The 15,713-nt window shown below is 40.7% G+C and overlaps 1 long non-coding RNA gene across 1 annotated transcript; it reads right to left on the reverse strand.

Moving 5' to 3' along the window:
* Nucleotides 1–2,126: 2,126 nt before the first annotated feature.
* LOC146860181 (uncharacterized) lies at nucleotides 2,127–3,574 on the reverse strand. Its single transcript, XR_014979112.1, has 4 exons — nucleotides 3,494–3,574; nucleotides 3,284–3,391; nucleotides 3,089–3,194; nucleotides 2,127–2,488 (listed from the first exon to the last, which is right to left on the reverse strand). It is a non-coding gene; the product is annotated as an uncharacterized LOC146860181 (long non-coding RNA).
* Between the last annotated feature and the right edge of the window lie 12,139 nt (nucleotides 3,575–15,713).

Consider the following 15,713-nt stretch of genomic DNA (forward strand, 5'->3'; position numbering starts at 1 on the left):
GACTTGTCATCATTGAACATTACAGCAGTTCCTATACCGGACGTTATAGTTTGGGACAAGGTTGATTTTTATATATTCGGCCTGACCGAACTTTTAAAAGTTCCTCATTTATTTTTACAATTTCATTAAGTGATATCATTACCTCTAGTACTTTTTCTGATGATTGAGACACTGAAACTATTATAACATGTCTGATTTAGAAAAAACTGCTGCATTTCCGAATGCTGAAATGTTAGAAGGTAATTCAGACTATGACACTGTAGTGTGGTAATGGATTCAATGCGTACATTGCTAAGTTAGCATTAGCTTGTCAGCCATGTTGCCGCTTTTTGCACACGTTTCTACATGAATTTGTTTTCACAAATCCTCTGCTTGTGCTAGTTCACATGAGAACCGTCTACCTTTAACTTTACTTGCTGTAGTCTGTCTGCACAGCGTGTTCAAGGTCGAAAAACAATGTGCTCCGTTAATCTGCTGTTGGTCAGTCCCACGCATGTTAGACATGATACTGCCACAGGTGCACTACTGAAAATCGGGTGCTTTCAATATTGCGTGTAGGCATGTTGAGACACTTGAAGATTTTCTTCTAAAGAGATGAGCTGTGTTTGTCCGGAGATGTAAACCCTTGCATCTAAAACCTGGAGATATGGGATCCCCCTGACAAAGCCCAGAGGTGTTCTATAGTTATAATAAACTAGTTTCTAGCATGGGAAGGGTGGCAAGGCTCATCAGGCCTTTGTTTCCACTAGCTTTATAAAATGATATCCCCGTTCATCTTTTATGGAATTGTAACAATGCTCACTATATTTAGTTTATGCATTTTGCTGCTAGTATTGGCTTGTGTACTAGAGCACGTTAGTTAAAATAAACATTTTAAACTATACTGTGTCTCTGATTACTTATGTTGTGGACAGGTATGAGTGAGTTAGCAGAAGAGTGTTCTTGCTCCCGCAATTACTGAGAAAGTCTGAGTTACATGTTCTAGGATGTCTAATCATTGGTGGCTTCGCTGTAGTACTGAGAATGAATGAGATACTATAGCTAGTCGTATTGGGGTTCCGGGCACTAAGGTGGGTGGTTGGTACACCACTGTACATAGAGGTCCTGGTTTCTGGCGCGTAGTTCTGTATATGCGCAGAATCCCTGCAACAACACATTGTACTGTTATCAACATTATGGTCATCATCTTCTGCACAAATCTATTTCATCTAGAAATGTTTTTGAGTACCATCAGTGGGAGCATTGCCCTTCACTACCAAAAAGTAGTTTGTATACCTTTGCACAGAAATTCATATTTTTCAGTTTAACACCACAGACCCGACCTCATATTATTATAAGGTTACACCTACTTCGTCACTGAAAGTATGCTGAAAAACACCAAACAGATTTACTCTGCTTTCTTTATTGCCCAATTGTCTGAACAGGGTTTTGACCTATGGAAGGACACAATAGACTTAAAATCGGTCTGGGGATCAGACATCCTGTCTTGGATTAGCCAAGATAAAGGACCTTAACACACCTCGTTTTCCAACACAATCGCAGGGGTGGCAAAATTCAACTACAAAGGAAGGGGCAACAGTAGATGACATTTTACAGTACAATAGAACATACCCAAATTAGAAAGAAAGGGTGGTTTGGCCCTTAGACACGAACATATGTCATAAGAGATTCTTGGGTATTACCGAAGGGCACAGTATCCATAGGCCGGACCCACGTTATGTACAAAGAGAACACCCAGGGGTAGTGACATCCTACAGTGTTCGAAAGTTGTGCCTGGATTGGCTAGAAACCTCAACACTCACAGAAGTGAAACAACACTTAGCCTTACTCTCACCAGACATGGATCTTAGAGATTTTGTATTAGGTCCCAGAAAGACACGTCAGAAACGTTTCACATACGCTGGTATTTATGCTGCCTATAATGAAATCCGGAAAATATCCCAACAAGGGGCCGCAGAGAGAATACGGGAAATAAACCGTATTAACTTAGAAAAATTGTTAGCTGTGGTAGACAATGGGTTACCAACTTTGTCCTAGGTAAGAGAAATGGTTCCCTTAAGGCACAAATAAAAACAGGTATAAAATAATGTACCTTATGACTTAACAAATACATACAACAAAATATGGAAAAGTTAAAAGTTCATTTATTTGAATATATTAAAAAACAGTCATTAGGGATAACTAGACTAAATCCCTGAATTAAAACAAGATAAAATTAAGACAATATATATAATTGCGACCTGCACAATTACAAGCAGACAGAACAGTTACAACACACATTTGTTGGATACAGGTTTGTATATTCTTTCTCTGCTCTAATGACACCAGAGTAGTATCACTACCAAATCAGCGTATCTATTATGGTGTTGGAGACTTGAATTATATGCTTTAGGTTGCGTCGACGCGTTTCGGTGATAACTCCTTATGATCACCTTTATATCAAGACATAAAATTTGTCTGCCAGAACCAGAGGGTATGTAAAATCGCCCTAGGATTAAATGTCATGCAGAGAATTAGCATCATTTTTAACTCAGTGGACTTATAGCATTACTGTAGTGAATACGTGGAAAAAATCACAACATGTTCACTATTCATCGTCTTCTGTTATCTCTATTACTTATGTTGGTTACAATGAGCTCCATTTTTTTCTCTCTAGGTTAACATGTGCATTTTTTCAAAATATTAGACAAACCTTAAAAAAAAAACATAGAAACAATTTACTGGAAGTGGCTCATGGCTATTAACTTTATCGCTCAAAATTTGGCCACATGCTTTATCGACAATAAAAATTACTGTAAACAATTCTGTATTTTCCCGATTTATCTTGAGCTAACAAAGCAGTAAGTAAGGCTATTTATTCGGAAAACGTATTAATAACCTTTCCTAGGTAACCCAATTATACTACCTTGGTTCCACATATAAAAATTTTTTGTTCTAGAAACACAGGTAAGGGGCACTTGGGGCCTCAGATTTCACTAATCTTGAAACAGAAGGGGGGTACGGGTCCACTAAACCAGAAGAATTGTAACAACGAACACCCAAATTTCAGAGATAGACGTATGGGGTAGTTATATTAATATCAGCTTACCCTGGGATAATATTGACGATCCTTTATAGGGATCACTTCACGTTTCCTAATTGGAGCGTGGGCTTCTGTAGTCGCCTTATACAATGCTGCTGGTAGAAGTATATTTCTGTGGTAACATGGAGTTTTGCATTAATGCATATCTTATATAATGCTACATTGTTAGGGAAAGAAGAGATAGTTTAAATTCATGCGTACCTGTTCTGAATAAATGCGATCTTTTGTTGTCCCCCTGAACATGGAAGACCAAGGGAAATTGGTTGTGTTGTAGACCATAAGTGTTATATGCAATCAGGCCAAAATTGCCTGTGCCATAGGACAGGAAAGAAAAACCAAGGAATATGGGTTAGCTAGCAAGTTCTAACATAAAGCTCGAACAATCAATAGCATCTGTTAAAAGGAAGTTACCATGTATAAATATAAATATCCCGAATTCTCCACAGGAGGTTGTGGTTATAATTCTCTTTTAGGCTTCACAAAGATAACCTAAAATCAATTTAAGATGTAATTTAGCTGTTTTATTAGCTTTAAGTTACTCTCCAGATATACTAATCCAATTAAGTAAGAAAATTAAGTTAGCTTACCTATGATATATGGCCAAATATAATGAGAGTCTACCTGTGAATGAATTAGAGACAGGCAGTCAAAAATTAGAGCCATACTGGATTTAAATAAGACCTACAGTCTCTACTAATTTCCTTCAGAAATCGAAGTAAGGTCAGGATGTTCACTTACCTAGTTAGTAGATAAGGGTTCTGCTCTCTATAAGGGTCCGAGTAGTGTGTCAGGACTAGCAGAGTTGCTTGCGGTTATATCTATGGGACTGTTGCCTGATTGGATATTAAATTGACCAATCCGGGACAGAATACTGGATACTGAGTATGCTAATGAGTTTCTTAAAAGGATACTGAGTCTATTGGATCTAACTATCCAATCAGGGGACCCGAAACCTAGTTTCCTTTCTGGTCCGTAGTTTAAGCCTCTGCTCGTGAGACTGTTACCTGATTGGATATTGAATCGACCAATCCGGGACAGAATACTGGATACAGAGTATGCTAATGAGTTCCTTAAAGGGATACTGAGTCTCTTGGATCTAACTATCCAATCAGGGGACCCTAAACATGGTTTCCTATTTGGTTTGAATTTTAAGCCTTTGCTCGTGAGAGTATGCTCAGGAGGTCACGCCTAAACTAAACCCGAATGATATAATTTGTGGCAATAGGTGGAATTGTTCAGAGTTTTAAGGGCCAAAGCAATCTTCGTGCAGGAAGAAATAAATAAAGAAATTGTGCTCGTAAATAGACTGTGACTTCTACTGGCACATGATATGTTGATGCGTCAGGTGACTGTCTTAAAAGTGTCAGCCGCAGAAATAGCAGAAATCAGCAATATCGCTAAGCTGCGAAAATAAAAATTAAAGGTTAGAAGAGATGGAAACAATGTGCAGAACTTAAAAGAGCGAGACACGTGGTAGGATTAACCGCTAAAATACGCGTACTCCGTCGATCTAAGACAGAATTCTTGTTGGGAGCATATATTATTAAGTGAGAGAACTCACACTAGATAATCCGGTCATATTTGAATCTCCCTAGATATCGTCCAAGGCAGATAACTGACATACCAATATCACAGTTGTTGTGCTAAAAAAAGCCCCCTCTAGGGGTGAAATAGTTCAAGTTGGTTATGGCGGTCGTGTGAGTTACGTAACTTGCTGAAAAGGATCAGGAACAGACAAGTGGATATTACCTAAAACCGTCTGTTGTCAAGGGAGAACGCCTGTATTATGAAACACGGGATGGAAAAATAGGGAGAAAAAAGGGGATTTAAGAATTTTTTTTGAAGAACAAGGAAACCCTGTTTTTAAGGACCAAGTTCGCACAAAAAAACTACTGCAGATTTATATCTATTACTACGCTGGTAAAACCACTCAATTCAAGTAATCTAAATATCTATAAGCATTTAGTCCAATCTTCCAGACTATTTAAGCCTTGATAGATTGTATTTAAGTGGCAAAAATACCACTGTTCCCTTATCTTTCTGGTCTTGTTGATATCACCACCTCTCCTATTGATTCTGATTTTTTCCAAAATAAACCACTTGAGGTCATCACACGTATGTTTCAAAGCTTGGAAATGTTCAGTAAGTGGGGCATCGGGTTTATTTGTCCTCCAGATATATTCTTTAGGCAGCATTGTGTCTTCTGCAATAGACATCCTAGAACAAGATTTGGCCATATTACAACACGGGCAATCTCAATTACATTCTATCATGTTGTTGAGCTGGACGCTGCAATCATTGCGTGCAGGCTTTGTGCTTTGGTGTTTAAAAACAGTACCTCTATGTTTTCCGAATATATAATCTAACAGATAAACAGGCTAAAATAGCACAAAGCGGAGCTAAATATACAATGCTGCGTATTGAAAAACTGGACCGAATACCATTTACAGTAGCGGAAGCTCCGTCTACTGAATGGTTTATCCATGGCCACATAACTCTACCGGTCACTACTTTTCAGTTTCAACATTGCCTTAAACAGAGTCAGGCGGGCAAATATCAACAAGCATCGGCATAGCCAATAGGTCTCGCCTGTGGGACCTTATAAGTGTTTAGCCATGCAACAGTTGCATAACTTAATACTTATAAGGTCCCAAAAGCGAGACCTATTGGCTATGCAAAGCGGCTGTGAAAGTGAAAGCGGTCACGATCACGATCAAACATCAAAGCGGCCGCAAAACCGAAAGTAATCGCTGCCAAGCGTGCCGCCCGCGCACATGCACTGTACCTCTAGGCTGCCCTGGTAGCACTTTTTGGAGCCCTCTCAATAAGTCTCGCCAGACCAGCGCATGAGCTGGATCAGGCGAGACCTAAAAATGGTTAAGAATTACATGAAGGAATCCTGGGATTTACCATATAGATTTCAATGCTGGAGTGGGGATTGAGAAGTATTTCTAAGTGGTACAAACTGCAAGAACGCTTTGAGTGGTTCTCTCATGTGCCAGGACATTTCATTGCACGGAGCCTGTAATGGGTCGGTAGCGAACTTGTCCTGCCACATGAAAGGGACTCCAGCTGCCTTGATTAAACCTGTGTTGGAGCTGCTCTCGAATGTAAGTTATTTGATGCTGAACGATCAAGGTTGCTTTGGTATGCTTCCGGCATTGCCTATCTGGTCACTGTGAACTCAAGGGTTACTTGCTGTATGCAACTATTGTTTCCCCTGACAAGTAAAGTCAGGGAGGCGCCGTTATGGCCTTTGTTGAATGTTTCTTTTATACAATTTGATACTTACTTTGAGCAGACTGAAAGCCATGCTTTTACAGCAAATCGTACCCTTAACCTCCGCTCGAGACCTTTGATCTTCAAATCACAAGGACCTCGACTGAGATATAGGTACTTATACGTACATACTGCCCCAACTATTTCGCAGAAATGGTGGGTCGTATCTTTAATATGTCTGATATGAGTGGTATTGTACACCTATTTAAGACCATAGGGTCAGGATTCCTTAGCACCTTTCGGACAATCCCCGGAGTTATTCCAAACTTTATACACTCTGTATTTGGAAGAATTTTGGAGGTCTACCTCTGAACCTGCTGTCAACAGCGGGAATCCTGATTGTCATTTATCTACTACACAATGGACGGCTTAATCACCAACGAGATGGCAAAAGCGCTCCTGGAGCGGAAATACCGTGAACACAAGCATCTGGGCACACCTAGCCTACGGGAACTGAGTGCCTCTTAGTCCCTATCGTTTACACCAGTCTGGATGGACTGCATCTTACCTGTTCTTCGATGCTTGTTTTGCGGTGACGAATGCGTATTGGACCTCTGTCTGACACTTGCCACGGGCACACCTGCGGACTTGAATACCAGGCTGGAACCCTTGAGGTCTCATGCTCGGCAATATCCCCAATGCATTCCTATCCTAACGACCACATTCCTTGAGAATCTGCAGGTGCCGTTTACAACTGGAGTGAGCTTTAGCTCCATCACTAGCACCACTAGCACCCAGGTATTGACAACAGCACTGGCTGCCTCTACACCAGTTATTGGCAGTACTGAATATCATCTGTGCTCCATTGATGTACTCTGCGAGGTGTTATAAGGAGCGTCCCCTGCAGCAGCAAGCAGCGATGATGTTGCATCTCCCAGCCACGACATTTAATCTATAATTGGCTCAGCGTGTGCTGGGAAAGAATTCGGATTTTCCTTTCTTCTAAACATAACTAAATTTGGAACATTTCCTAAAAATTTACACTTTCTCGCTGAAAAGCATGGCCTTTTTGACGCTTGTAAGAATTCAACTCATATAAACGAACTCAATTGGGACTGTGGCTTAAGGGACAATTCAAACTATGAAACATTATTTTAAGCTCATTGATAAATGTTTTATGCACTACTATCTAGTACAGAGAATAGTTAATTAGCATTTTTTATCATTGTTGACTTTTCGGAAGAGGAGTGGGTGTTATGTTTCGTATAGGTACCCTAATATAGGCCCGGGTAACATCATACCCCTTCACCTACATTACCTCCCCTACACTACACTGTAACAAGCCTTATTAGGATTGAACCTTTTAACTAGTTCTAGTCCTGGGTGCAGAAGGAGGGTTTCTCCTAAACAAGAGTCCTATAACTCCATCAATAGACTCACACAGTATGAATGAATATTCATAAGAGCTCCTAGAAACCAGGCTGGGGCTACACCACCTTCCTTCCCATATCTACGTACACAGTTCATCCCATACAGCATCCTCAAATCCAACAATGGATAATACATGCAACAAGGGACAAAGGAGCCCTAGATACTTTCTGTATAAATATAGCACCTCTTGCTAATGTTAGGCAGAGGCAACCGAAACTTCCAGGCCGACACACTAACCAGAGACGCTGAGGCTCCTGCATGCAGACGCTCCAGCTGACAGTGGTTTAAACATCCCTTGTGGGGTGTCCAACTCGAGACCACGATGGGGTCCCACTCTCTCACACTTCAGATAACGGGGTTCGACTAAATCCCAGAGGTATTCTTGGCTTCACACCTACTCACATGCTAGGTACACTTAGGTACATCTAGATAGGCATCGCAGGAGTATGTGCACTTTTATCATGCATTTTATATTCATGTATTTATTCATGCTTATTGCAAGATGGTAGAACTGTACTATCTTTTTATATGCACTGTACTGCTAATCATATAACTCTGCTACTGTCTAATGGTTGTTGCAGCTCATATATTTTACACAAGAATAACAACTGTTCAATATACCCTTATTGAAATGCCCAGACTGTTTATTCTGTGTATCTCTGAGATAAACTAAAATGAGCACGAGTGACTGAGCGAAAAGTAGTACATTGTTTCTACAATCTTGAGGGATCCGGGTTGTCATGTACTAAGGTTGCCAGAAACTAATCTTTCCCCTCCCCGATAACAGGAGACACTAGTGGCACTGTGAGCTAGCTTAAATGCAAATAGGCTAACATTTCTCGGTGGGGGTGTACAGAACCAGTCTGCCACCAATTCCACAGTTTATGTTATCCAAATGGCAGGTCCTGCATGGGTACTATAGGAACTACACGACAATGGGGATTAACCAAACCGTGCGAGTAGACCAGTAGGATAGTAAGGTTAGTTTATGCACTACCCCTATTTTAAGCGTGAAGCCCAAAAATATCTTCAACTCCCCTAATGAAGTGTGAGTCCACTTGTGTGCCCTAGTATGAGGCGCAAGAGTGCCTGCATGTGCCCTCAGAAATCGTTCAGCACGCAAATTTGTTTGCTGCACAATTTCATTAAGGAAGTCAACATCCAAAAAGAGACGGACGTAGGCAATTGGCAAAAAAATTGTCGTATTGACTTTACATCCAGTGTCAGCATAGAAAGGTGGAATTTGGGGCTTAACTAAATTGGGAGGCTGCCAAGAGAGTGCTCGGTCTGTGCTTTTGGCCGCTCGTGCCTGCTTTCTGGTTTGCTCTAACCTGCTACTGGATTGCAAATGGACAGCACGACTGACATCGTCTCCTTCAGATCGCTATAAGAGAAGTCGTCGGATTGGAACTGCGCCGACTGAAAAATCACTCCTAGATTCTGCTCCATTGAACTCTACCTCAGATGCTGTCTCAGTATCTGCTGTCTCAGTCTCTGATCCTACCTCAGAGCTGAACTCAAGGACCAGATTTAGGGCCTGGGCAGCATTCATCCAACGATACGCCATCTCTGCTAGTGCCTAAAACCTTCCATTTAATACACTATCCTATGTAGAAGGCAGATAGGTTGTTGGCTTCAAAGTGTAGGTGGGTGTGTGTGTGAGTGAAGTGTGCAACAGTCAGTAATGACAAAGTCACCTTACCTTTCCTTTGTGAAATCCGTTGGCTCTCAAAAACACTAAGAAAGAGAGAAGAAGACACAGTATTACTTTACCTTTCCACATACCCATCATTGCAGCCTTTAGCACTGGTGGCAGCCAGTGCGACAATCATTTGGTGCCACCCCTCACATTACCTCCAATAAATATCTGTTATTCAGCACCACGATGCCTACGAGTGACCGTGTGCTTTATAAATGCACACTATGACCTCCTTGGATTCCCTCACTACCATCCAGCAAACGTCCCCCTCATCTCTCCATAATCCCCCTCTCACATACATTTCATTTGTTTCAAAGGTTTCTAATGCGTGGATTTACTAATCCACTTAGCTATCCACATAATACAGATCTGTTCTTTCCAGCATGCCCTCTGCGTTACTTTATGGCATCAAAACTGCCACAAGACAAAAGTCAGATATGTCTCTCTCTAGCAGGAATTGAATTTTTTACTCTGCAGCAGTACCACACTTTACTGCCTTTCATGTAACTTCAAAGAGACTCATTATAGTTATTTCACAGTCTGATCATTTCAGGACTGAAGCTTTTTCAAATGCTATACAACAAAGTCCTAGATGTTGCTTATTTATATTATGCATCTAACAAGCACTGACAAAGCCAATAGTACTGGCTTGTAGGTGTAATGTTGCTTGTTGTATTATACCTGAATGGCATGACAGAAAATACCAGTTGGGTAGAACCCCTAAGCTGAGCACAGATTTTCAGCTTACATGTTTTAAAGCCACACCCATAATTACATCAGCCACACCTCTCCCCCCATCTTTTTACATCCCACGCAACGCCCTGACTCAGAGAGATCTCTCTGTAAATATGTCTATATATATATATATATATATATATATATATATATATATATATATATATATATATATATTATCTACTGGCGGTTGCCAGTAGATAGTTATAGTTAGGACCGAGTTTCCATAGGAAATCTAAAAATTCTATTTTGAATAACTTTGGCGCCGATTGACGAATCCTCGCGAAATTTTCAAAACTAATGGGGCGCTCCGCTCCTACCCTTAAAGTCTCGGGGTGATTCGTCAAGCGGGGGCCGAGAAAAAGGGGGGGGTCCCAAAACGCGTTTTCCCCATGGATTTTTCCATAGGGACTTTAGTCGCAGCTACAGCCCGAACGGCTGAACAGAATTACGTGAAATTTGGCAGAGAGGTAGCCATAAGGTCCATGAAGTGCCTTTTGCAGGTTTGGTGTAAATCTGTTCAGTATTTCCAGAGAAAATAGCATTTAAATCAATATATATATCTGTACGCGCGCAGCGTGCGCGCTGGGTGCGCGCACCTTGCCGTGCGCGAGCGCAATTCTGATTGGTTGTTAGATCTTAGTAAACATTCGAATCGGTCGAAACCATGAAGTGTCGGCCGCCATTTTGTCTCTCGCACTCTGGGGTCAAAAACAAATGTGGAGAACGTGAAAAGGGGGCACAGGTGGACAGTTCCTGACCCCCTAGCCGTGGTCAGGGGGTCCCAGAAGGACCCCCAAGGGCCAAAAAACAATTTACTTTTTTTCGAAAAATCGCCGAGTGCGCGCACCGCGTGTGCCCACCCTGCGCGCACGGTGCGCGAAGCACACCGTGCGCGCGCCGTGAAAAAGTTTTGTTTAAAAAAAAATATTAATAAATACATAACTTAGCATTTAAAAAACCGTACAAATTCACTGAAAAAACCATAGGTTTCACACACGTTATAGTTAGGAATTAGCATTTAAAAAACCTTGCAAATTCACTTAAAAAACCATAGGTTTCACACATGTTATAGTTAGCTGGGCATTTCCCTCGTAAAAAACCAATGAAATTCCCCCGTTATAGTTAGTGCAGGCAACTATAACTCACGCGACCGCAATCCTCTGCTGATGACGTCAGATATTACATGATATTACATATCGCGTGAGTTATAGTTGCCTGCACTAACTATAACGGGGGAATTTCATTGGTTTTTTACGAGGGAAATGCCCAGCTAACTATAACATGTGTGAAACCTATGGTTTTTTAAGTGAATTTGCAAGGTTTTTTAAATGCTAATTCCTAACTATAACGTGTGTGAAACCTATGGTTTTTTCAGTGAATATATATATATATATATATATTTATATTCAGTACGTTAGAACTCCCACAACCTCCTGACGGTGGAGAAGGAGAGACGGACCACGCAAATCTTCAGGCAAGGTGTTTTATTCGACCACCTTCTCTCAGCAAAAAAATGACGCGTTTCGGGCTCGAGAGCCCTTGTTCACATGCGGAATGAGGTCGTTCTGAATGTTTTAAAGTGCTGCAAAGTGTACACCCACTTCCTGGTCACATGATAATAGACCGAGAAAACAGACTTCGTAGATATTATGAAAAACATATATATCATATTGCCTTGAGGTATAAAAACCAAGAAGATGCATATAAATATCTGAAAAGAAATAAGTTTTTCATTGTATTACATCCTTAGGATTTCTTTCTCTGTTTAGGAAAAACTGAAAGCCAATCTCATTGTGTAAATACTCTGTTATAACAGGATAAATCCTTGATAATGAACCAAACAACAAGAAAGGTAAAACATCACCTTACAGAAAAGTTTCCTATATAATCTCAATAGGTATTGTTACGAAAGACCTGTTATGGTGCAAAAAGTGCATAGCAGCATTTTCAATGATTGTGCAAAACCGTGCAATTGTGCAAATTCTTAGGAAAAATATATACAAATATTACGCAGCTGTATGATTAAAAGAAAATGAATAAATATTGATAACAATAAAAATACAATCCTGATAATCATTGCTAAAATCATATAAAATTCATTTCTATAATTTCATCATCTTACTGAAAGTGGTAATGTGCCATGAATGTGTGTTTTCAATATTATAGCATTAGAGGTATGTAGATCAATTCATATTAAATGCACTGGTTACACATAATAAGTAACCTACTAAAGTGCTCAGTGAAGAAAAACCCATGTATGAATATACAGTAAATAAATGAAACTCTGCGAATACGGTTGAATAATTTAGAATATTTCATAATATTGTGTCATCTAGTCAGACATCTAACAAATATGATGAAGAGGAGAAAAACTAAGATCAAAGAGCAGAAAACAGAATGAAACTTGCTACAGAAAGTTGTGCATATCTTCAGTGTTATTCAATCCGTTTGGCCATTTGCTGTCAAACTCAAAAATCTTTCTAGTCTCTAATTGCCTTAATTGAAGTTCTCTATTGCCACCTCATCGGGGTTTGGGAGTAGATGCTATTACGAAATATTTAAGGCAGGTAACATCATTATTGTGAGTAAGGGTAAGCAGGATCATTGTGTAAAATGGCACGAAGATGCTGTAAAATCCTAACCTGCAGCTTAGTGCTACCAATGTAATTAAAGCCACAAGTGCACGTCAGGACATACACAGCAAAATCAGTCCTCCAAGTAAAACTCCCTGTAATGGCCACTTCCTTTGTGCTGAAGGGGGTGAGGTAGTGAGTTTTGTTTATGCCAAATTTGCAGGCCCTGCAAGAAGAACATTTACGAAAACCATGAGCAGGTTTTAGCCACATATCATTCGGTCTGGTTTCAGGGCTGCTTTTATCCAAACATGTTCCCATACATTTAGCTCTCCTAAAAGTAACCATGGGAGTAGCCGGTAATCTAGTTCGGAGCACCGCATCAGTGAGTATAATAGGCCAATTCTTTTTAACTATGGACCTGATTTTTCTTTCTTCACTGCTAAAAGTAATAATCAATCTGGGTCCTTCTTTCATTACTGGTTGATTACAGACAGCTGGCTCAGCCAGTGGAACAGGACATTGGATGGCCTTAAACAAACTCATTCTGGGTCGTGCATTGGCCTTGGCCATGGCTTCATCAAGAATAGTGTCAGAATAACCCCTCGCCTTAAATCTAGTCATGGTTTCCCTCACGCACATGTCGAAATCTGATTCCAGGCTGCAAATTATTTTAAGTCTTAGAATCTCACCGTAAGGAATACTAGCGATGAGATGCTTAGGATGTGCGCTGGTGGCATGGAGTGTAACATTACCAGCGGTCGGTTTCCTGAATAGGGTATTTTCAAACTGGTTATTTTGAATATAGATTTTAACATCTAAAAATTCAATGCTTACTTTATTAATATATATATATATATATATATATATTACCTACTGGCGGTCGCCAGTAGGTAGTTATAGTTAGGACCACGTTTCGATAGGAAATCCGCAACATTCTATTTTGAATAACTTTGGCGCCGCTTGACGAATCCTCGCGAATTTTTCAAAATAGGTGGGGCGCTACGCTCCGCTCCTACCCTGAAAGTCTCGGGGGGATTCGTCAAGCGGGGGCTGAGATAAAAGGGGGGTCCCAAAACGCGTTTTTCCCATGCATTTTTCCATAGGACCTTTAGACACAGCTACAGCCCGAACGGCTGAACAGAATTACTTGAAATTTGGCAGAGAGGTAGTCCTTAGGTCAAGGAAGTGCCTTTTGTAGGTTTGGTGTAAATCTGTTCAGTAGATTCTGAGAAAATAGCCTTTAAATCAATATATATATCTGAGCCAGCTTACGGTGCGCTTACGGTGCGCTTACCGTACGCGTACGGTGGCGTGCGCGAGCGCGATTCTGATTGGCCCTTAGATCTTAGTAAACATTCAAATCGGTCGAAACCAGGAAGTGGCAGCCGCCATTTTCTCTCTCGCACTCTGACAGGGGGTTGAAAAACAAAGTGCAAATCATGTAAAGGGGCTGTTTACACAGCTCCCAAGCACCTAGTCATGTCGAGGGAGTCCCCAACGATCCCCCAAGTGAAAAAAGGCAATTATAATTTTTTTGAAAATTTCGCCGATTACGCTTACCGTACGCGTACGGTAAGAAATAATTAAAAAAAAAAAAAATATCCACATTCTCCCCGCCCCGTGTGCAAAAGGTGCCCGATGTGCACCTTTTGTGCATGGCTCATCCTTTGCAAAGAAAACATATATTTTACCTGTCACAACGATGCTCATCATATGACCTCCATGTGCGCACGGTGCGCGAAGCGCATTGTGCGTTCATGGCCCATCTAGCGTAACGTGGGCACGCGGTGCGCGAAGCGCACCGCGTGCTCACTGTGCGCGCACGGTGCGCGAAGCGCACCGTGCGCGCACGGAACGGACTGCGTTAAGTGGGCGCGCACGCCACAAATGGCGTAAAGTAACTTAGCATTTAAAAAAAACGTACAAATTCACTGAAAAAACCATAGGTTTCACACACGTTATAGTTAGGAATTAGCACTTAAAAAACCTTGCAAATTCACTGAAAAAACCATAGGTTTCACACATGTTATAGTTAGCTGGACATTTTACTGATAAAAAACCAATGAAATTCCCCCGTTATAGTTACTGTAGGCAACTATAACTCACGCGACCGTAATCCTCTGCTGATGACATATGTGTCTTTATGAAAAAAAAATATTTGTAATATATGTATAGCTAAAATTTTATGGAAGAAGACATGGGCAAATAAGTGTCTAAATACAGTATTAGCATCAGCAGAGGATTACGGTTGCGTGAGTTATAGTTGCCTACAGTAACTATAACGGGGGAATTTCATTGGTTTTTTATCAGTAAAATGTCCAGCTAACTATAACATGTGTGAAACCTATGGTTTTTTCAGTGAATATATATATATATATATAATATTTATTCCAAAATGCCCAAAGATTTGAGGACGCACTTGACTGCATTTTATTTATTTGCTGTGCTGTTTTGTAGGTTTGGCAATGTTCCAGGCCCCAAAGCCCCTCACTCCATTTCCGAGGTGGTGCAGTCCTCAACGGCACGGCTGCCTCGTTATTTATGTATTACAAAGTGCCCACAGCATTGAGGACGCAATCGACTTCAAATAAAACCATCCGGTACTTTATTAGCATTCCAGTTCAGTAATTTCAATGGCCTGGCGCGTTTTGAAGCAAAAGCCTCTTACTCATAGGCCTTAATGAAAACTCCACAGAACCTTCAAGCAATAGTGCGCAGCCTTATGAAATGCCTGTGACCAAGGGGCTGCTAAGGCTTTGAACAATTTCTGAAATAAAGAATGCCAGTTTGCTTTAATTAAACAGTTTCAGAGTGTGTCTTCAAACAGAGGATAATTTTCAAACACACACACACACACATATATATTTATATATATTATCTACTGGCGGTCGCCAGTAGATAGTTATAGTTAGGACCGAGTTCCCATAGGAAATCTGAAAATTCTATTTTGAATAACTTTGGTGCCGAT

This window comes from Triturus cristatus, chromosome 3_1 (assembly GCF_964204655.1).
Source record: "Triturus cristatus chromosome 3_1, aTriCri1.1, whole genome shotgun sequence".
Taxonomy (NCBI): Eukaryota; Metazoa; Chordata; class Amphibia; order Caudata; family Salamandridae; genus Triturus; species Triturus cristatus.